The sequence below is a fragment of the Tachypleus tridentatus genome, chromosome 7, assembly GCF_004210375.1.
Source record: "Tachypleus tridentatus isolate NWPU-2018 chromosome 7, ASM421037v1, whole genome shotgun sequence".
Taxonomy (NCBI): Eukaryota; Metazoa; Arthropoda; class Merostomata; order Xiphosura; family Limulidae; genus Tachypleus; species Tachypleus tridentatus.
The window spans coordinates 51,863,567-51,886,137 of NC_134831.1; the positions used below are offsets into that span (position 1 = coordinate 51,863,567).

The 22,571-nt window shown below is 32.9% G+C and overlaps 1 long non-coding RNA gene across 1 annotated transcript in view; it reads right to left on the reverse strand.

Annotated features, from left to right (window-relative positions):
* The window catches only part of LOC143257994 (uncharacterized), a 45,954-nt gene extending 25,005 nt beyond the window's left edge, over nucleotides 1-20,949 (reverse strand). Inside the window, exon 1 of the long non-coding RNA XR_013032079.1 lies at nucleotides 20,647-20,949. This is a non-coding gene — a long non-coding RNA (uncharacterized LOC143257994). The remainder of the gene's footprint in view (nucleotides 1-20,646) is intronic.
* Between the last annotated feature and the right edge of the window lie 1,622 nt (nucleotides 20,950-22,571).

Genomic DNA, 22,571 nt, shown 5'->3' on the forward strand with positions numbered 1-22,571 from the left:
CTTCAGCTGAATGTAAATTCTAATTTCTTGAACAATGAACTGAATTGTGATTCTAAAATCGATATTATCTTCTTTGAAATGTACAATTATCTGGCCGCTTCTATATAAATTGTACCTAGCGAAGAAAATGATGCTGCTATGTTTAGTTGTTAATCAATAAAGCTAATAAATATACATTTCTGACTATCAGTAAACGGAAACAAATATCTTCGTTTGGATTAGTAGAAATCTAGGGTTTATTATTTCTGAGCTCGGAGATAGATGAAGTAAAAAACAGGTAAAGCTTAAAATATTTAATCTTTTAATAAAAATTTAATACTGTTTTCTCAAATAATATCACAGGATATTGATATTTTATTACTATAATTATGAAATATAGATTCTTATTCATCCTTCTATTTAGGAAAATCGTAAACAAACAAGGTACTGTTTCAGTTAGATGAACAAGTTTATGTCTTCATATATAAAGCTTTAATTCCTGAAAAAAAAAATCAAATTTCTAAATACGCTTAATATTGAATAACAAAGAATTTTCTCTCGCTTTTTCTATCTCTTTCTCTACATATATGCATGAATATTTGTTTAGAAAGAGAAAACTAAAGGATAAATTCGGTTCTGACGCTCTTAAACTATAACAGCAAACATTGATGGTTTTGAACGTCATAAACCACAGAAATGCTGTTACTGTTTCCGTAATGCTGGACAAAATTACAAAATTCATAAAGGTAGAAAGAAAATTAAGGCTTGGCATGGCCTGCTGGTTAGGGAACTTTATTCGCAATATGCGGATCGGAGGTTCGAATCTTATAACCGAATATGTATGTTCTTTCAGCCATGACCTTCAAGTAAACTATGTGTTGCTGAAAAGTAAGTAATGAGTCTTGTTGACTAGGTGCGCAAAATTCAACTAATGAATAGTAAGAAATCAAGAAGAAAAAATCACACTTAAATAAAATATTTTAAAACTGCATTCAACTCTTAAAATACAGTATTTTTACCAAAATACAATTTTTATACTTTTTATAGTTACTTTCAAAACCATCAGTTGTGTTATATACTAGTCTCAACTATTTTAGTTCTAACAAAATAGCCCCTCACTGGCTAAGCGGTATGTCTGCGGACTTACAAAACTACAAACCGGGTTTCGATAACGGTGGTGGGTAGAACCCAGAGAGCTCATTGTGCATAATTCAAAATAACAATAACTATCTACCAAAATGATTTTTACTATTAACAATAATGGTGTTGTTTGTTTTTTTTTCTTTTCACGCTTCGAATAAATAGCATTTATTCTAGTGATAAGCTTAATCTTGAGAATTAAACATCCATTGTTTAACTGAGGTAAGCACAGAGCTAAGGTTAAAGATACTTTACCGTGTTAGCTAAAACAATGCTATATGTGACAAATATAGTAAATATAAAGTTGAAGTGGTACGGATTGTATCAGAACTATAATCTATTTCTTTGATACTTTAATTTATTCACCAAAATATGAATTTCAGTTAAAAAGTTGAATAACACGGGATAATTAAACACATAAATTATGTTAAATACTTATTAGTAAGCAAAGAACTGTACATGTAAATCAAACAAACTGTTTGTTTTACATTGGTATATGAGAACTATTTTATGTATTTGCTATCAAGCAGTATTGTGACCCGTGAATTCAATAAGCCTTGTCCGTTGCAACAGTAGTAGCGAATAAGAGGTTAGATTAGGCCTTTACGTCGTTTTTTCTTCAATGAAATTCATGTTTTTGTAATTAAAAGAAAGGAACGAATAATAAAATAATCAATTAGTCCGTTAAATAATAACATTATGAAAATGCCTAAAGTATTTTAGGCCATTAGAGATAAGTAAGGAATTATATGTTTAAAACAACGAAAAAAAACTAAATTTTGACATTAAATGCGTTTCCGCGTAGAGTATGTAATAGACGTTTCCATAGCAAAATATTAATACAATCGGACCAAATATTTGTTTATTTGTTTGTAATTAAGCACAAAGCAACACAATATTCTATCTGTGCTCTGCTCACTACTGCTATCAAAACCTGGTTTCTCGCGTTGTAAGTCAGCAGAGACACAGCTATGCTACTTTAGGGTAGGCTTTTCAAGACGTGGGCATCTTTTGTACTAAATAGCATTGGAAGACGCAAAATATGGATTAAGCTGATAATTCAAAACAATCCAGGCAGAAAGCAAGGTCAGACATCATGTACTAACTGAGAATGCTTAAGCACAAAGGTCATCGGCACATGCTGTCTACTGTCCCAGGAAACAGTAGACAACATAATGAGGATGGATTTCCTTCTGGAAAAGGGACATAGTTCAATAATGCAAGTTTGTCTCCACAAAAAAAAAAAAAAAATATCTCTTCGTTCATTGCATACCTAAAGCAGTTGGAGAAATAATCTAGTATTCATGCTATTCCATACGGATTTTTACGTATGAGACTTAAAAAGCGCTTGGACACGTTTCTCTTAAACTAGATGAGTTACGAAACACTTGCAAGGAGGAGGAGTTTAAAATTATGTTGCAAGACTATCCTGAGAGACATAATTGTTAGATAGAACATGACCAGAGGTGACGACATTGATTGTAACGACGTGGTGAGACTACGAAATCGTTTTAATATATAGAATTATTAGCTTCTTTATTAAATGTTCATAGGTTTAAATGTCAAGTTATTATTTTAGTCGACATTGCTTACGTAAAATAACTCAACGTTATTAAATTTAATCCTATATTTCTATTTTCAACATTTCAAATTAATTAGCGCTACAGAATATTCCCGGATCTCACTTTGTAAGGAGGAACATGCACCGCAAAATTAATAATTTTGCATCATATATCATTTTGTTTCTTAGAGTATTTGAAATATGAAACTGATTGATGTAAAACTTTAAAGAAACGTCAAACTAACAACTTTCATTTCACAAAATATAAATTTAAATATTTTAATCGTTGGGTATTATCTCAAAAATAATGCCTTTAACATCAACACCAAGTGACGTGACCAAGATCACGTGAACTAAAACTAATGTCTCGACAGTCATGTGCTTTTGTAATCCAGAAAAAAATATATATATATACAAAACAATTCACATAAGTTCCCCTCTCACACGTCTTGTGTCCTGTATTAAGTAGAGTACTGATAAGTACAATTCTACACGTTCAACTTACTTTCAGTTTACCTATTGAAAACAAAAGTACACGTCTCTCAATAATGTGATATAGCTAAACGCAAGAGAAAGATAACTGAAGTAAAAAGATTCCTTCAACAGAAGACGACTTCACTTTTACTGTTGCAGCTCTCATCTAATTATATAGAAGAATGGAACAACAGGAGCTAATGATCTTACCGACTATACCGATTATGGTTTTGAGTTGGTAAGCAGTCAGCTAAAACCAAAACTAATGGGACAGCCACTAGCTGCACCAGAGTCTGTTCGTGCGACGAATTATGTTATTTTTAATGAATATGTTTTGAGAATTACTACATACAGTAGTGAGCAGTTGCGGAGTAATACCTAATAGTAATAAACAGTCGTAAACCAACATGGGGTGAAACACAGGATGAGGGAGGAATAAATATAAGAGACTTATGAAATTAAATTATAAAAATATTTATTGTGTATAACGAATAATATAATAACAATAAGTTGTTTTTCTATTTACATGTTTTTTGCATCAAAAATAGAACTGTATATTTTAGAAAGAAATAACATGAAATATATTGAATTTATGTTGGATCATTCTGTATGTATGTTTTCTTATAGTAAAGGCTATCTGTTTTATTTACTGAAGGGAACTGAACCCTGTTTGTAAAGGAGAGAGCACCAAGAGATGTGAACAAGATGATCAATCTGGCAAAAATGTATATGGAAGCTCACAGAAGGTCTATAGCTGACAAGTCCAAAAATAATCCTTGGTAGCTGACAATATGCAGAAGTGTAATAAAGGTGACAAAGGATAACAGACAAGTGAGAGACGAAATGCTGTACTTGTTATAAAAAAGCACATTACAAATCAGTGCAAGTCTAGCATCAACAAGCAAGAGCACAAATCTCAACATGAAGCAGATGCATCTACCTGACAAGAAACAAGAGAAGAGTAGCTGTCACCATGGATATTGCTGTCAAAAGAAACAGAATAGAGAGAGCTCATCAAATTCATCTCTAGAAGGAAGTGTTATTTTCATGATTAATGAGTGCACAAATGATGGTCAGTTCAATTAAAAATTGAACTACAGAGCCAGTAGCGATTAGTGCATGTGACAAACACCAAATCGTGACAACAAACCACCACAACATGGTAGCAGGCGAAGGTTATAACAGGGACAGAAAAGTAAAACCTCTATGAGACACTGAGTCTAATAATGAGGCAGTGAGAATCAATATGTATCTGAAGACCAGATTAAGGGCGAAGTACATCTGAGTGTGCTGAATGATGAGACAATGAGACAGTTTCTCAATAAATAAAAAAGATAGGAGACTTGAAGATATGTGTATGAAGATATCCACTCATCTATTACCTGATAATCAGAAATATACAAATCAGTATAATTTTGTAGGAACTGGACAGAAAAAAGATTGAAAAAGCATTTGCAGTTACCATTTGACCTCAAATATATAAGAGCAAGCAAGACATTAAGCCCCTGAATGGGTCAAAAGGCGATATCTTGAAAGTAGTTCTGCAAGAACTGCAAAAACCACAGAAGAAATTCCTGTATTCCAAAGACGGTTGATATGGGTATTAAAACTTTAATTAAAATAAAGTACAGAACAACATTTCGAACTTCTTAAGTCATCGTCGGAAGAAAGACCTTTCATTACAGAAACTTTGAGACAATGGTTGGGAGGAAACCGAGCAATAAGATATAGAGGAAAGGAGCTTAAAGAATAGAGGACAGAAACTGTGTAATTGATTGACCACTACAACCTGTTTCTAACAAAGGTAGCTGCTAAATGGTGACAGTTGTTGACTATGTGACACATTGTCAGAACGGCTGGTATGGGTATTAACACTTTTAATGATAAAGAGAGAACAACATTTGACCTTTTTAACCTGATGATGATCTAGGAAGATCGAAACGTTGTTTTCTCCTTATCTGTAAAAGTGTTAATATCTATACCAGCCGTTCTGGGATACATTTTCATTTCAAGTAGGTTCCTCGTCATCAAGTATGTGACATATTATCCAGATGCTATATTACTGCTAAAGATAAAGACAGAGACAGAAGCTGCCAACCTCACATAAACCTTCTTTAGAGTACGCTTTCTGAAAGAAGTTCTGAGTAATAGAGGGATCCAAATTACTTCAGAACATATACAAGAGGTATTGGCAGTAATCAGTACTTGGTAGTTATTTACTATCCCATACAAACCAATATGTAATTGACTTTGTGTGAGGGTAAATTGAGTCTTAAAGAGCATGTTGAACAGCATGTCCAAAGAGAGATCATGTGACTATGATAGGTATATGCAAACAGTATCAATTGGTTATCAAGAAATCTCACAAGTTTTCATTTATTTTATTACTGTACAGACAAACACTACGAGGACTAATGCAAATACTTAAAAAAATATGGACAAGAGAAGAAGAGTCAAAACTTAGAAACGCATACCAGTATATGTAATACCCAAAAACCAACTGAAAAAGATCTGTTAACTTGTTCGAGAGAGCTTGTATGCATTAGAAGGCAGTCAAAAGCCAAAAATCAACGATTCAAGGTCTGACAGAAAATCTTAATTCTGCTGCCCATAGACAACAACAAACTCATCTTGCAGTAAAAAATACCATTTGAAGTACAAGAAGTAGCTAACAGAATGGTCTATAAAATAAAAGTAGAAGGAAAACAAAGATTTACCATGCCAATCTGTTGAAGAAGTACTCCAAAAGGTTAGAATACGTAACAGGTACAGGTACTGAGACATGTATGAATGTTGCAGATGTGACTGTTATAGACATAAAATCAGAAGATGGTGATTTTGTCATGGAAGATGAAGGCCTATTTAACCTAAAACTACAAATACATAAACATCAGTGAATAACTGACTGGAAAACAAAAAAAAGAGCTACGAGATCTACTGTGCAGTATACAAATGTCTTCATAAATATATCAGGTAAAACAGACCTTGTGCAACACAGAACTGAGATTCTGATCAGATTTCTACTCAAGGTAAAACCTTATCGGGTGCTCTATGTGATGAGAGATCCAATAAAGCATGACATTAAGGCAACGTTAGAGGCTAGAGTCATCGAGCTATCGAAACCTATTGTTCACTAGTTGTAATTGTGAATAAGAGGGACAAATCAAACCATGTCTGCGTAGACTTTAAAAAGCGCAACCTCGTGACGAATTTCAATTCCCAACCTATGGCAACCCAGAGGTTATCGTGAAGAAAACTAAATAAAGCCAAGCTATTTTCAGAGATCAACCTCATTAATGGTTATTGGCAGATTCCTATTGAGCATTACATGGGCAACATTCTGACACACACAGCCAAATAGGAAGGCCACCTGAAAAAACTGCTTATAACAAACTATGCTGAAGTAACCACATTATTGACTTGCCTGACCAAGAAAGCCCTACCCAAAACGAAGTGGGAACAACAACGGCATATTGTGTTCCAGGAATTTAAAAAAAAAACATATTGGGAAGTTTGTCAATCCTTAGAATTCCAGATTTCAACAAACCGTTCATCTTTTAGGTCAATGCTTCCGACACTGGAATTGGAGAGTATTCTTAAAAGAATGTTAATATGAGAGTATTGTTTAGTTTGTATTGTGTTAGCATTGTGGTTATTTTAGAAGCCATAGTTATGATAAGTTTGGTTACAATTATTCATAAACCATTTGTTGTGTAGTTTAATTGTTATGAATCTAAGTCACATTACTCGAATATTCTCTATTTTTATTGTTGATTTCAGCGAGTATTTTGATATCATAGCATCTTATAACTTGTAGAAAGTTCTAGGCTCCAGTCGGAGAGGTTGGCGAAAGTTAGAGAATGAGAAAGTGAGACAAACATTGTGAGAGGTATAGATATAGACTGTATTTGTAAGTTTCGCCATAACAAATGTAAAGTGGCAACTTTTAAAATGCTATTACCACAGATTTTATTGTAATACATAGAATAGAGAAGAACATTTTATGTTGTCAGTTGGGTTCTAAGGTAACTGAACCATACTGTTTGGACTAGTGATGCAAAAGAGAATTATTTAAAGCACTACATGCAATAGTGAAAACTCATAGATTTCATTAAATAAATTTATCACTAACTGTATTGTGATAACAGAGTAGAAGAGAATAATTTGTCATGTCAAAGGGTGTATAAAATTAGACAATTATTTAAAGTTATGGATATAACTGTTATTACCATTAGTGTAACAAATTTTTGTGCATGCGTTTCACTTGCTTTGAATACATTATTTATTTGGTGCTATTCGTTTATTGTTCAAATTTATTGCCAAAACGTCATAGAGACTTACTGTAAAGAATCCGCGGACAATGTAAAATCTGAAACATTTCTTCTTCAGGGAGGTAAAGTACAAAGGACAACCTTTCGAAAGTGCTCCGGTTATAGGTTTTCTTATTAATGTGTTAGCCAGGCATGGCAAGGTGGTTAAGGCTCTCGACTCGTAATCCGAGAGTCATGGTTTCGAATCCTTGTCACACCAAACATGCTCGCTCTTTTAGTCGTGGGGGCGTTATAATGTGAAAGTCAATCCCACTATTTGTTAGTAAAAGAGTAGAACAAGAGTTGACGGTGGGTGGTGATGACTGGCTGCCTTCTCTCTAGTCTTACATTGCTAAATTAGGAACGGCTAGCGCAGATAGCCCCTGTGTAACTTTGCGCGAAATTCAAAACAAAAAACAATTAATGTATTAAATTTACTTCTTGAACCTACGTATTTTCTGAACATAATAAGTATATAAAGTTTTTTTTTGTTTCTATCCTCGGGATTCTAGCTCTTGTTGTACAGAACTGTCATTTTCTAACTCAATAACACTAATTGATACTCTAATAGATAATTCATTTCTAATTATAGCATATTGACCATTTTCCGATAAATGTTTCATTTCTGACTCCGGAAGTCTAAGTCATGTTCTTTTGGGTTATTTACTTTTAAATTAAAACTGAAATTAAAAAGTAAGTATATTGTTATTTTTAATGAACTATAGTATATAATAAAATAGACTGTAAACACATGCATACCTCAATACTAGATTTACTTTAATGTACACAAACGATGTGAACGATCATGTATTGAACAAACAATCTGCCGTTGGCGCAATAAATTCCGAGAAAGTCTTTGTGTCATTCACTCTGTTTCTTTTAATTCCTTAATAGTCTGTATTTAGGTCTGAAGATGAGTTTTAACTCAAAACTTTACCTATCAATCAATTAATTTATTTAGGCAATATATTATGACCTTCAAGTTTCATGATTTCTAATGCCGAAGCAATAATTTTCTTACTTTTTAAAAAAATACACTCTTCAAACGACAAAATGATTAATTTATTTTGACCATGTTGTTATTTTTGAAACAGAAAGATTAACCTAAAACATTACAGCTTTGTCAATGATAGAAAACTTCATTTGTTTTTATTGTGTAAGTAAACTCGCTATTTAATAGTATTTTTGAATTTCTTTTTGTTTGGAATTTTAGATTCCTTTCATAGCTGCTTGGATCACTGGAGAAACGTGTTGTCTCATGAAAGAATTCTGGATTTTGTAAGTGGGTTTGACTGCTTGTGATACCACAAAATTCACATTTTAATCTGTGGGTATGTTATAAAGTTAGCGTTAGTGGTTAGTAAATAATGCTATTGTCTTGTTGCTTTTCCTCTATTCAGTAGCTCAAATTTAGGAACGGCGACGGATAGTCTTATTATATTTCCCAAAGATACAAAACTATAAGTGCAATGCATATACTGCAGTCTGGTAAAATGTTTTAACAAACATGATAACTTTATAAACAGTGAACAAAAACATTTGTTTTTAAATTTTATCGGTAAACTGGCAGCGAAAAATTAAAAAAAAATGTAACAGGGATGGTAGGCTAAATTTGTTAAGACTAACATAAGTACAAATTAAGTTTCTTGTTACCTTTCATATACTCAGTAGATTTCTTTTTTGCTACTCATCAAAAAATTAAATTCGGACAATCTGCTGGAGTGCTTTGTTAGTAAAGTTTCGAACAAGCTTCAAACTAAGTGCTGTGATAAACAAGAACAGTAGAGATTTTGTTGCTATCATTAATAAAATAATAAAAGATATTCACAATTAAAGCAGTGTAATGATGTACAAAAACAAACTTACATATTTTACTATATAATGAGAGGTTATAGGGAAGACAGTTTAGTCAACACTACACTACAATGTTTCTTGGGCTACTCTTTACTAAATGGGAGTAACAGTCACTTTATAATGCTAAAAGAACGAGCATGTTTGGGGACGTGATTCGATCCACAAATTGAGAGTCGAGTGTTCTAACCAAAAACCACGCCAAGAAAAAGACAGAAGAGAAAATAAATTATCTTCTCCAGCAGCTAAATGTTTAGTCTTGTTGAATAACATGAAAGAAACTCAAAAATAATTATAAACATTAATACTCAATACTTCACAGTACGTTCTTTCATTTTAAATTAATTTACTTTTATGCTTTCATAATTCGTTAGTTGAAATAGAAAATAAAATGAAATGTACTTTCTTAAGTAATATGAATGGCCACCACTAAATTTTTACTAGTTTTATTATCGTCTTTCTTAGTATTTAACTAAATAATAAAGCATCTTCGCTGTAATATAACAAAACTGTATATTTTACTTTAATACAATTACTTCATAAAGCTTCAGTCCCCCGCTGGTGTACAATGGATTTACAACGGTAAAATAAGGAGCTCGATTCCCCTCGGTGGACTCAGCCAATAGCCCGATAGCTTTGCTATAAAAAAAAAAAAACCACACACTTTCATCATAACAACTAACCAAATTTATTGTTTGAATGATTTAGACCAAACATAAAAAAAGTTATTTAGTTTTTCCTTCAGTGAATCGAATCTTTTATAAGTTTGTGTTTAATGCAGACTAAGCAGAATGAAACAGTTTAATCAGTATTGTTTTTTTATTCAAGTCAAGAGCAACTATAAACAAAAACAGTATAATCAATGTTTCAAGAGTCAACAAACCCCAACTATCAGCGCGAAAATAGACCTGTTATTCCTATAAACAAAAAGAAAATAAGAACATTAAAGAGTTTAGCACTGATTAAACTATCTCAGCAACAATAAAACAACACATAATTCCAGACAAACTAACTTGGCAATCCAGTACTCTCGATTTAATTAGTAGTTTTCTCTACACAAATTGTTTTCCGTCCTCTCTCAGAATTTTTTTGTTAGCCAATTTCAATACAAAAGTATAAACATGTATGTTTAAATCTTTTACATGCCCATTCTCTAATTACGTTTATTCCATTTAATCGTATTCTGTCATCTTTAATTGAACGTTTATTAAGTATTTTTTTCGAATAAACAACTTATTTAGACTTTATGCTGCAACTAGTTTTAGCAAAAACGTTGAGACCATTTGTCAAATAACACGTTCTACAAAAATAGCGATACGTATAATGGTTTCAAACATTTAATATAGATTATGTTGCGAAAGGTATAATTAAAATATATCGATTATTATAGTACTGGTTTGAGTGTTCAAACTACATGGCACCTTCTATGTAACATACGGACTAAAAGGTCATGCTCGAAGACTCTCGAGTAATAGCCTTTTTAATTTTGAGCTTTTGAGCCACTAACTAGGGAGAAAACAACCAACATCACCATAAACCGCCACAAGGATTTTGTTCAGCATTGAAACATGTAAAGGAATGAGCGTTAACTTTGATAATTATGTATAATGCACCTACAGTAAAAAGTGCATGAACCTATTGATATGCAACACGACACATTAATCCATAAGTCATTGTCATTTTGATGTGGCATCTTTGCCACGCACCAAAGCATTTGTGCAATACAGTATAAACAGTCAAATATTTTATACGCTAGCTATTTTTCAAGTACCACGTAATTTAGTAATCGTAAGGAAAAGTTACTGATTGATACAATTAACCACTAAGACTTCAAAATTTCTTTTTTCCTCATCAAAAATACCGAAGTTATTAGACTGCTAATCCACAAATATCATATCAGTACCACAATAAATAGACCCTTAAAATGACAGGAATAGCATAATAATTACAATATTGCGTGTTTGTTTGTTATTGATAAAACCACATTGGGCTGTCTGCTGTGTCCATCGTATGGAATCGAATCATACATCTTAGTGTTGTAAGTCTATAGACTTACCACAATCCCACCAGAATATGGAGTGCAATTATATTTTGTAAATACCCCAGTGTCTCAACGGTATGTCTGCGGACTTACAACGCTAAAACCGGGTTTCGATACCCGTGGTGGGCAGAGCACAGATAGTCCATTGTGTAGCTTTGTGCTTAATTCATAACAACAAACAAGAATTACTCAGAAATATTTTATTAATATCACAAGAATTATTCTGTTATTGTGTAGAATACTATCGTCTTACAACTGTTACTAAAAATAGCTTAGTATAGTAAATTAAGTAGTAAAAGTCAAACAACCATTCAGAAACAAATACTTTAAGAGGTAGTCCAAGACTATCGTACAGCTATTGTAAAGAAAAACGTATTGTCATTACACAAATATAAGAATTTGGATAACATTAATCACACCAAGAAAAAAGAAGAATTAGCTTGTCTGCCACAAACATTTCATCAAAACTCTCTTGTTTTTTACACTTGTTTCTCTGTTATTAAATATTTCTAGGGCCAGGGCATTTCTTTATTTCTGTCCTTATATCCGTCTTCTTTTCTATAGGAATAAATGAACTTTTGGTTCCATAACTGATGTCTAAGTACAAAATTCCTGTCACAAGATTCTTAAACTTCTGATGAACTTGCGAGTTTTATTCTTGCTTCTATCCGGATTAATTGCAAGTCCACATAACTTCTACCACGTTGTCATACTTTTCATGTCTCGATCATCGTTTATTGCAGAGTTGTGTTATAAACTGGAGACTAGAAGGAAAATTTACTCATCTTATTAAGCTTTTAATAGCTTAGTGAGCTATGGAATATTGTTCTATTGCTACCTCAAAATTAAAGTGTATTATGTAAAAATTTCACTATTGTATATGTAATTTGTAACTTTAAAACTATTCCCTAAAGTCAGAATTAAGATAAAATTGGAATATTTAATTTTAGTTCTTTATGTTGTATGTCGGTGTTAAACTGTCTGAGTCAAAACTTTTAGAAAATAAAAAAGAGTAGATCAAAGTGATTTTTGTGCAACTTGTAGTTTCGTGTTAAATGTCTTTATACAAATGGTTAAAGTCATCTTATATTTTTATTTGTTCTATTCCTCCACAGCACGGCATGGCCAGGTGTTTAAGGCACTCGACTCGTAATCCGAAGGTCGCGAGTTCAAATCCCTGTCACACCAAACATACTCGCTCTTTCAGCTATGGAGGTGTTATAATGTGACGGTCAATTCCACTATTCGTTTGTAAAAGAGTAATCCAAGAGTTGGTGGTGGGTGGTGATGACTAGCTGCCTTCTCTAGTCTTACACTGTTAAATAAGGAACGGCTGACGCAGATAGCTCTCGTGTAGCTTTGCGCCAAATTCAAAACATCCATTCCTATGTGTCGACGAAGTGTTAAATCGCTGCATATGTCAGACATATACATATATAGATGATACCTTTATCACCTACACCTATTTATTTGGTTCCTACAAATTTGAGACAGCACACAATGTTTTGAAGAAAGAAAAATCCAATGTTTCAAGCATAGCACGCACTCAGTGTCTTACTCAGGGTAAAAATGTGCTCCAAAGTCATTACCCAATCATAATTTGGAAACAATGTACTCCCCATAAAGTGAAATTACAGTTAAAAAATTGTGCTTTTCAACCAAGAAAGCTACTACAACGAATTAGAAGTAATTCAAGAAATCAAAAACAGATATTTAAAGTTAATAGACATATTGCATTTTGCTCGCACTTTCAACCGTACAAGTGTTATAATTGTTCATTCAATCCCACTGTTCGTTGGTAAAAGAGTAGCACAAGAGCTGACGGTGGATGATGATGACCAGCTACCTTTCCTCTAGAGATGGTTAGCGCAGATAGCTCTAGTGTAGCTTTGCGCAAAATTGAAAAACAAACTAACTAATGTGTAAATGTAAATTTGTTATGTAATTATGATTCGCTTGGATTCACACTGATTAATTTATATTTGCAAGTACAATCTGAAATAAATACCAATACATATAATCTAACTCGGTAGATTTCAGTTTATCCAAACATATTTGACCTGAAACGTGTTTCACTAAATGTGTTCCATCACTTTCCGTGTTGATATCCTCATTCACAAATAACAATGTGCTTTCAAGCATATCTATCAATAATCATTGGAATGTTTGAAGTTATATTACATTCTAGTTAAGCCCAGTGTTTCCTTGAGCTTTCTGTTGGCTTGATCGTAATGCATTCCACTACACATTCTTGCATAGCTGGCCAGTTATTTACCCAAGCTTGTATTTATAAAACCCGAATATTTCGTATTACGATACCATATATATTATTAATTACTTTTCACTTTTTTTATCAGTAAAGTAGCTGCAACTATTAAAAAAAGTGTGAAATCAAAACATTAGGAAAGAAATAAAAGTGTTTTTGTTTTTACATATGGGGATAAAGTTCACAATAATACAAAAGTAGGATAATTTAGATGCTTTGATGAAACAGAACAGTTTAGTGGTTTGTGAGTTATCTATTACACGCCTAGTAGACAATGTTATCTAATGCTGAAATCTAAATTATAAGGTAAATAGATGAAGAGAAATAATTTCTTTTCTTATTTAGTAGTACAAGATTTTCTATTTTTATGTAATCCGTTTTATGCATCTGTTTAGTAATATAGCATTCCTCCACTTTTGAATAACCTACAGCCATGTGAAGAAGTTAGGAAACCCTATGAAAGCCTGTGTATTTTTGTAACATTTTTAGGTATATAGATATTTATTCACAATTTTAACAATACTGAGAGATTACAAGAATATAACTAAACAACTAAAACTGAAGAAAAGACTTTACAAGTTCTTCTGTAAATGTAATTTTACAAAAATGCATATTCTAACTGAGGAACAATTTAGGACACCCTACCCCCTAATAGCTAGTGTTACCCCCTTTGGCTGAAATAACTGCAGTGAGACGCTTCTTGTAGCCATCTACCAGTCTCTGACATCGGTCTGAAGAAAGTTTGCCCCACTCCTCAATGCAGAATTATTTCAGCTGTGGGATGTTTGAGGGGCTTCTTGCATGTACAGTCCGTTTCAAGTCACCCCACAGCATCTCAATGGGATTAAGATCTGGGCTTTGACTCGGCCATTTCAGGACTCTTCATTTCTTAGTTTTCAGCCAGTCCTTGGTCAATTTACTGGTATGTTTTGGGTCATTGTCGTGTTGCAGGGTCCAGTTCCGCTTCAGCTTTAATTTTCGTACCGATGGTCTCACATGATCCTCAAGCATCCTCTGATACACAATAGAATTAATGGTGGATTCTGTGATTGTGAGCTGTCCAGGTCCTGCTGCAGCAAAGCAGCCCCAAACCATGACACTTCCACCTCCATGCTTCACAGTTGGTATGAGGTTCTTTTCCTGGAATGCTGTATTTGGTTTACGCCAAACATGTCCTCTGTTCTAGTGTCCAAATAATTCAATTTTGGACTCATCTGTCCAAAGAACATTATTCCCGAAGTCCTGGTGTTTGTCTACATTCTCTCTGGTAAACTTCAGTCTGGCCTTGATGTTTCTCTTAGAGAGCAAAGGTTTCCTCCTTGCACACTTCCCATGCAAGTTAAACTTGTGCAGTCTCTTTCTGATTGTAGAGGCATGCATTTTCACATCAACAGTAACAGAGCCTGCTGTAGGTCCCGTGATGATATGTTAGGATGTTTGGAGACCTCGTTTAGCATCTTTCGGTCTGCTCTCGGGGTGAACTTGCTTGGACGACGAGATTTGGGCATGTTGGCAGTTGTTTTGAAAGCCCTCCACTTGTTGACTATTTTTCGGACAGTGGAATGGCTGATTTCAAATTTTTTGGGATCGCTTTAAATCCCTTACCAGACTCATAAGCTGCTACAATTTTCTCTCTGAAGACAGCTCTTTTGCTCTCACCATGGTGCTTACTCTCACTTCAACAGTCAGGAGCACACCAAACTAAATGTCTGAGGTTTAAATAGGAGAAGCCCCATTCATAATGCTGAGTAACGATCTTCTAATCATGTGCACCTGGTGTGATACACCTGTGTGTGAGTTGAACCATTTTAAGTGAGAATAAATTTAGGGGTGTCCTAACTTTTTCCTTAGTTAGAGTGTGCATTTTTGTAGAATTACATTTACAGAAGATCTTGAAAAGTCTTTTCTTCAGTTTTAATTGTTTTGTTATATTCCTATAATATCTCAGTATTGTTGAAATTGAGATTAAATAGCTATATACCCAAAAATGTTACAAAAATGCACAGGCTTTCATAGGGTGTCCTAACTTTTTCACATGACTGTAGCTAAATATAATAAAAGTACTGCAGCTATACTTTCTTGTACAGTATTATTCAATTAATTCTTTGTACCCGGTAGGTATTATAAATAAGATTAAAAATAAAATGGCAGCTTATTTATTAGGTATTTCTCCAAAATTAGGCATTTAGTGGTGTAATGAAAATGATAAAATTGCTCAAGCTGCTTATGACTTTGATGTTTCTCCACTTCTTTATAATTTTGTTAAAGAAGGGTAAAATTGCTGCGTCTGTTTACCAATTCGGTATTTATCCATTTTTGTATAACCTGTTCAAAATCAATAGAATTACCATACTTATGTAGAATATCGGAGCACTTGTGTATAACATATTACCGCCCCCCAGTGGCGCAGCGGTATATCTCAGAGCTTACACAGCTGGAAACAGAATCTGAATACCCCTGGTGGGCAAGACACATATAGTTTTTGTGTAGCTTTGTACTTGTTACAAACAAACAAATAACCTATTAAAGAATGACAAATATAAGGTACATACGCCTTAAACCAGTGATTATCTATTCCTTTGTAACCTGGTCAAGAATTATAAAATCGTATAATATATTATCTTCTTCTGATAACAATTGAAAAGTTTTTCTACTTAGGTGCAGATTTAATTAATAAAAATTATCTTAGAAATGATTGGGATTTAGTGGCTAACAAGCGAACTTATTGGCAAGAGGGTCTATTTTTCTCTCTTTTCGCTTGGAACTCTCAAGAATGATCAGCAAATCCTACGAATTTATTTGTATTTATTTGTAATTGACCCTGTTAATTAGTCGTCTTCGCTCTAGTTTACCAACTTGAAATTAGGGACGACTAGCATAGATAGTCCTTGTTTAGCTTTGAGCAAATTATCGGAAGTAAACAAACAAAATTATAGTCACTATTTATCTGCCTAAAACAGTTGCATTATCTCTACTTCACCTTGGTCCGTGAACACTTATCAAGATTAGAATGACACTTTTCTAATATCAGTTCCCGAACATCAAAGCACTTGCATATCACATTAGACCTAAGCATTCAAATAAATGAATATCCATAAATATTTAGCTGTGATGTTAATATCCACAATCGCAAGTCTAGCGAGTTACTAAACGTTTGTTACAATAGTGCCTACAATGTTCTAGATAACATTACCTAATTATTAAACCTGATTATTCCAAATCTTCTTTCGGAAAACAATGATTATTTGTTAATTAAAAAGCTTAATTAAAGTTACCAACAACACCTACATTTACGTCATCCCCACTTACAATGTAACAGATTTAATATTATATATTTATTTTAATATCTATGCTTGTTTCAGTTTAATATATCTTTAGAAATACATGTAACGTATAGTGTCAAATTCCCGCCTATTCTCTAAATTTGTAGAAGATTCTTGAGTGTAAGAATCAATAATGTATTATGTATGTGAGTAAAATATTGTTGCAGACTAAGAACCTTGCCTAAGTTCATAAATCAACGTGCCAGTTTTATATAGTGTTGGTTTGCTACAGTTAGTATACTATAAACTTGGGAAATAGTGAAATTGTAGTAATGTGCATAATTAATCGAAGACTTGTTTGGGATAAATTATAAAACGTGACAAACATTTTGTAAAAACTAAACTAATGTAACGGAATTAGAGATATCTGTATACATTCTACGCAATTATAATAAACATTGATCTAAGAAGCGTAATCTAAACGCAGAAAGACATTTAAAATACTTTTTTATTTTTTGAATTTCGCGCAAAAATACGCGAGGGCTATCTGCACTAGCCGTCCCTTATTTTGCAATGTAAGACTAGAAGGAAGGCAGCTAGTCATCACCACCCACCGCCATGTCTTGGGCTACTCTTTTATCAACGAATAGTGGGATTGAGCGTCACATTATAACGCCCCCACAGCGCGTTTGGTGCGACGGGGATTCAAACCCGAGACCCTCGGATTACGAGTCGAACGCCTTAACCTACCTGGCCATGCCGGGCTTCATTTAGAAACTATAGGAGTTTATGTTTCTTCCACAAAAAATAACTAAGGAGGCTAAGACATATACAAGAACAATACGGAAGTAAAATGTGTGCAAATTGGAAACAACTTCCCTTACATTGCGGGGAATAGAAACAGAAAGTATACAAGATAATTTCTTTTCCCAATTTCCAATTTGTCGTATTCATTCAGTGTTAGGATCGTAACATACACAAATAAACTGTTCCTTCACTATTTCGTCTTAAGATAAGCATTAATACACAACAGGTGTTTTTGGAATCAGTTTTTATCTTTTAATTCAGCAACCAAGATTTAATGGATTCACCAACGTAAACACTTTTGTGCGTTTTATTGTCTTCATAGATGAAATAGTTAAAAATATCGTTGCATAACTTGTTTAATTTCTTAGAATTCGGGTTATATCTTAGAAACCATATTTAGTGTGTTCTGTAATGGTCATAAGAGAAGTTCAAGAAAATGTACAGATTAATAAAAAGCAACATAAAAAAGTCAGGTTGTGATTTTATGTTACTTTTTATTAATCTGTACATTTTCTTGAACTTCTCTTATGCCCATTAAAGAACATAAACAGTTTCATGCAGTTATAGGTTGGGAAATATTGTATCTGAAAGTGTCTGAACTGACATGTTTTTATCTTATTTCACTTAGCTTACCTAAACTGACTTGCAGTTTTCGAAATAAAAAACACTTTCAGATGATGCATTCTTATCATTGTAGTGGTACTGCATTCACTTATAGCACTTACGTTTGTAGCAGAGTTCATAAATAATATTACGGATATTTATTACACTAGTTGATATATTTTTCAATGCACGAGAACGACAAAGATTCTCATTTAATGTTTGTGTTGCATTTGAACGACCAAAAATCGAAGCATATAGTTATATTCATCTATGCAAAAAACAACAAATTTAGATCCAATCGTTTCCGAACTACTAATTTAAAACATATAACAGACAGGTAAGTAGTATAGTCAAAGTGACCTAAAGAATCATTAGAAATATTATAAATATATCCCAGTTATAAGTCATTGTTTTATTTCTTTGGTGTTAAGCGCAAAGCTACACAGCGGATTATCTGTGATGTGCCCACCACGAGTATCGAAACACATTTTTCACTGTTATATAAACCATCAGAGTTGCTGCTGAGCCACTGAAAGTATTAATAACCGAGAAGAAAAAAGAATCGATGTAAAATATCATGAAACTTCAAAAATGTATTTTTATAATTCTTTTTTTTACATGGTACTTGTTAAATATTCTGTATCACTTTAAAATACATTTCATAATTTTTTTTCAAAACAAATTTATATATCAAAAGATTAAGTGTTTTTACTTAATATTGGCTGTATATGCACAAGTTAGATTATTGAAAATTCTCACAAAATTCCGACCTAGCTAGAACTTCTTTTTATGTTAGTAATAAATTACCGTCACATTTGTGCTTCAGTCTCAAATTAAAGAATAAAATAACAATTTTGGTATTATAAGATCGTTTGATACTAACATTAATATGTCTTTTATAGGCAAATATCCACTTCAGAAATTTTATAACTGCTGTAACTTTTGTTTAATGTCTCTCACTGGAACAGCGGCAAGTCTGAATTTACAACGCTAAAGTCAGGGGTACAATTTCCCTAAATGAACACTGCAGATAGCCTGACGTAGCTTTGCTATAAGAAATACACACACACACACAAACACACATTATTTATTTAATCTCTTTTGAAACTGAATTGTAAATTTTTTTTTTAAAATATGAAACTTAAAGACGAGACGAAATGTAAACCTAAATTCTTCTGCTGTAATCACGTTTCTTGTACTTTTTTGAAATGAAAAACAATAACAGATCTATATTCACATGACTTAGAGTTATACAACCTGAAGAAAATCATCGGTTCTGAAATAAGCATTTTGCTAAGTTTACGTATCTTGTGGAAGAATAAATGTGTTTACTTTGTAACAGTCCTGTCGTGATTACATATTCAAATATTCCATTAAAATGATGCAGAACGTTTCTAACGTTTACTCTTATACCATTTAAAATCATAAACAAACTAAATATTTTATTGTCGAATACTTAGTCGTTTATAAACAAGAAATTCTATTTCATTTAACTTCACTAACGTTCTATCATCCTCATAATCTAAAGTTACTTCCAAACTGAATTATGTTCACATGATGTCGGTGCCAGTAATGTATGTAGTTCAAATTACTAAGAAGTATAATGTTTTGTGGAAAGTCTTAAGAATATATTTTAGGTGAATCCACAGTCACAACAAAGTAAATTATATGTAAAATGTATTTTGTTTGTTTGTTGCTAAGCGTAAAAGTAAAGAATGGGCTCTGTACTTGGCCCATCTCGGATATGTTAACCTAATTTGTGGCGTTATATGTCAAGAGACTTACCACTGATTCACCAACTGAGTGTAGTATAAGTAACCAGCAAATAAAAATTCAGTCTTGATACTTTTTGGAGTATTTTAAGAGTAACCAAGAGATGGTACTATTTTATATCTTGAAAAACACTGTAAATATATACTAGTATATATATATATATATACTGGCTTATATACTAGTCTCAATGATAACTAATGGTGACATGAAAAGTCTGATCCGCATAGTATGTAAACCCGTTGCTACAAAGTAAAACATCTTTATGTATACCGTTATATCCAATATAATTGTATTTTCATTAAATAACGTTAAGTATGAGTAATAAGAATATTTTGGGTATGTATACAAGTTGGAACCATTGTAAATGAAGGGGATATATATATACCTTTTCAGTTTTATAGGACCATTGAGACACTCGACTAAAGGCACTGATCAGACGTACATTAATAGGTGTTTCTCATTTGTCACCCTCAGTTTTCCTATATAGAACAAGAATAAAACTCCTCACAAGATAGAGTAAAGGAAGACGTTTAGTTACGAGTACCTGGGTACACAACGTGAACAGAAACACAGCTTACCTTTAGTAATATTTATGGAGATATTTGATTGTCCTTCTGATAGCCGGACGATCCTATCTGCCCGAATATTTTGTGATGGTTTCTTCGAATTTTTGATAAGAAAACAATAATGGGAAGATAATTATTACAGGGAATAGATTAAAATAATTATTTATAGCTCTCAGTTATTAGGAATAATGTGAAATATACTTGAGGCGTTCTTTTTCTACAAGGTAAACTTGAAGATAAAGGTTTCACCTAACAATTATCAGGACACGTTCAAGTCTGTGTCTCTCGGTCTCTCTTCACTCTTCATGTGCAGTTACAAAGAGATCGATCTAAGAGTCTCTCCTATCCTCTCTGTACTCTGCGCAGGCGACTCAGATAGACCACTGAGATGAATCAAAATTGATAGAGAAACACGTGAACCAGAAAAACACCTATCGTTGACCGTTTAGAAAGTCACGTGGTTTTTATTGAATTCAACAGATAATCTGTCATTTTTAGTCCTTCGTTAGTTTGTCAATTTCTTCTTATTTCTTAAAACTATATTTTCCTCCTTGATCTTTTATTGTTATGTCAATTTTTTCTCGAATTTGTAATTTACTATAGTTCTCAAGTAGCCATCTTCATTGCTTAAAATATTGGCTCATTTCTTACATTTTCGTTAATCATCATGAAGGAAATCTATTTACAGTTACAAAAATATATTTTCCTTCTATCAAAGTGATTTATAGAATTTGTCTAAAGTGTAACTACATACATTACTTCATTATTTACGTTAAGCTTTCAGTAATTAACCCTCTAACGAATCATTCGAATTTCTTAATAAGTATTTACATAGTGTAACTACAGTACATGTCTGTGAGATTTTCCTTGTAAATGTACATTAATTTGTGTTACTTATGGAGTTAACCCGTATAATTAAACATTACTCTTTCAAATATTTTCCTCAGACTTAACAACTCATAGCAAGTTAGAACTGCTAGATTTGAAAACAAAACAAATCTATTACTATCACGAAACGCATGCAACGAGCATAATGTACAAAATATATCTATTTAACCTATTCCTCGTATTAAATAGGAAGTTTAAAGAGGATAAAGAAAGTTATCTTCAATAGCAGTGCTACAAAACAAATGAAAGTTGTATCTTCTGATCATAAGCTTTCTTGCTACCCTATCAAAATTAGTGGCAGAGAGTGTCGGTGCCATGAGAAAAACATTGTAGCTATCTATACCAAGTACACTTTAGTGTAGTTTATATTGAAATACAAAGGTGAAGCCGTTTATAAGATCAGTTTTTGATTTAAAACTCACATTAGCGTCAACTGGTTAACTTTATAATTTACACGCTTATCACTCTACGTCTTCTGGTTTTTATGCAGTTTTATGCCCAGAGTTTAAAATACTTCGGGAAATGACGTAATGTTTAAATAGCACCAGACAGAAACAGAGTAAAAGTTAAGAGTATAAAGTAGCAACTAATCAACCGCTTGACAACTCTTATCTTAGCATCAGTATTCATATTTCAATTTGCATACGAAGTTATTTATATTTTGCTCATAACATCATAAACAAGACCATATACAAATTACAGGTATTTCAGGATTTAGGATAAAACCATCTCTACGTCTTGTGTTGTTTAATAATAAATACTTTTATAAATTAAGAAAACAATAAATATATCCCGTCAATTACATCTTTTCACTACGCAACGTTTCGGTCCTAGTCTATCTTTAAGTAAAAATGCATCAAAAGTAGAAAAAAATAATTCTTAGGTATAACAGATGATTGTATAAAGTTTAGTCCAGAGCCCAAGAACTTCCCGAGGCGAGTATTGAAGTCCGGCTGTAATGGATTCGTCTGCGGCGCACGTTGCTTCGCTCCGCTTGGTCAAATAAACCTTGACCCTCCAACTTCTAATTTGCCTCCTATACTTCTGCA